Genomic DNA, 1,995 nt, shown 5'->3' on the forward strand with positions numbered 1-1,995 from the left:
CCTCACGCTTACAAACAGCCGAAGGTTCTTTTTTACAGCAGCAACATGAAATGTGATAAAGCCTATGAGACCAAGGAGAGAAAGAAGCTCAACCCCAGTTTTGCTTTGCCATTAACCTGGGATAAAATATCAATCACATTGTTTAATCTGTAGGTAGGTTTCTTCATCTGCAAAATTGGGGTAATACTCCTGTTCCCCTTCAAATATCAGAAAGTGAGACATAGCTAGTTCAGTGTTTTAACACATAGAAACTGACCAATTTTATGATAAACAAGGTGAGTAAGATACATTCCGGGTCACAAAATGGCCTCATGACAAAAACTGTTTTATAAACAAATATGCATAATCTTTAATTTTCTAAAAGAAGGCGTATCAAAAACAGTTTTAAAAGCAAATACTGGCAAACCTCCAGCGTGCTTGGGTCTGTGGTGACCTGTGCATTCCTACACTGCTCGCCAGAACAGTATTGAAATAGTTGAGGGTTTGTCCTGCTCCATCCAGAGTAAGGTTATAGAAATTTCAGACAATTGCTTGAAAAAAATGGAAAAAAAAGAAAAGAAAAGAAAACACACTTCATGACTTCACATATAAAATAAAGATTTGTTTTCATTTTATCTTTTCTTCTGGAATCAATGCTGGTTTTTTGTTTGGGTTTGATTTGTTTTCTTTAGTCTTTTCTTTTTTAGAGACAGCACCTGTTGCCCAGGCTGGAGTGCATTGGTGCCATCATGGCTCACAGTAGCGTCGAATTCCTGGGCTCAAGCAATCCTCCTACCTCAGCCTCCCAAGTAGCTGGGACTACAGGCATGCAGTGCCATGCTCAGCTAATGTTTCTTGTGTTTTCAAAGGGTACAGGGTCTTGCTTGTTGCCCAAGCTGGCCTTGAACTCCTGGTCTCAAGGGATCTTACCATCTCAGCCTCAATTTCAAGTTTTAACAGTTTCAATTAACAGTATACCAGTAGTAAATTTGTTTCTAGGACTATAAAGATCTGGCCTCATTACAGCAACAATAATAATAACATCAGGAAACAAAACATGTACTTTTCTCACATGATTCCATTTAATTCACACTGTTAGTTTTACAGGTAAGGAAATGGGGAGTTAAAGAGTTTAAATAACTTGGTCACAGTCACACAGTCAGTGGAATCACAAAACTCAAAGCTATACTAAAGCCTCACTATGTCCAGCTTGGTCACAGTGTTTCTGTCATTGGTGGGATTTCCTTCTGACCTAGGCTGTTAGAGAACACACATCTCAGCTAGACTCGTCATAGCAACTAAGATGTAGGCACCAGAGTACATAATACCAGACCAACCTGCCTTCCACTCCATGTTTTGTGGTGTTCAATTCCTAAGCTGACTGTGGGTCACATTATGAGCATTTTCCTCCAGAAACTACAGTTCTTCATTTTCAGGCACTATTCCTTTGGTATCTATTTCCAGCCTTTGTGTTGTAAAAGAATACCCCACTGCTGGCTGTGTGCAAAGGGAACTGTAAAATACATGATTACAGGTCTAAATATCAAACAAACTCCATGTGAAATACACTTAAAGGAAAAATATGCACATATTAACCACCTATACAGAATTACAACCTTCTTCTCTTTTACAATGTTGGCTATTATAATTGACCAGCTATATTGCAACAGTATTTAAATACTGTAACATTCCAAGAACAATTCCTTTTCCCTGTTAGGTCCCTCTAATTTTTTGTTTCTGCCAGCACATTCCATGTCAGTTAACAACTATACTCTCTACATAATTCTAAAATATTGAACTCTATGCTAAATAAGTAAAATATTTTAAGATAATGTCTTGAGGGAATAGTATTTCATATTATAACTCAATATGCCCTAAGGTAATTATTCAGATATCAATATGCAAAATAGCAGTATGCTGTAGCGCCCTATATTTCTTTTTATTTTGCTTCTTTGTAGCAAGCAATAAATTTAAAGATACAAAAAAAAATTAAAGGAAAAGTTTGCAGTCGATTTT

General features: G+C 36.9%; 1 non-coding gene across 1 annotated transcript; it reads left to right on the plus strand.

Moving 5' to 3' along the window:
* The first annotated feature begins 398 nt into the window (after nt 1-398).
* LOC119627601 (small nucleolar RNA SNORA9) lies at nt 399-529 on the plus strand. Its single transcript, XR_005243800.1, has one exon. It is a non-coding gene; the product is annotated as a small nucleolar RNA SNORA9 (small nucleolar RNA).
* Nucleotides 530-1,995: the final 1,466 nt, after the last annotated feature.

This window comes from Chlorocebus sabaeus, chromosome 3, assembly GCF_047675955.1.
Source record: "Chlorocebus sabaeus isolate Y175 chromosome 3, mChlSab1.0.hap1, whole genome shotgun sequence".
In the NCBI taxonomy this organism is placed as follows: domain Eukaryota; kingdom Metazoa; phylum Chordata; class Mammalia; order Primates; family Cercopithecidae; genus Chlorocebus; species Chlorocebus sabaeus.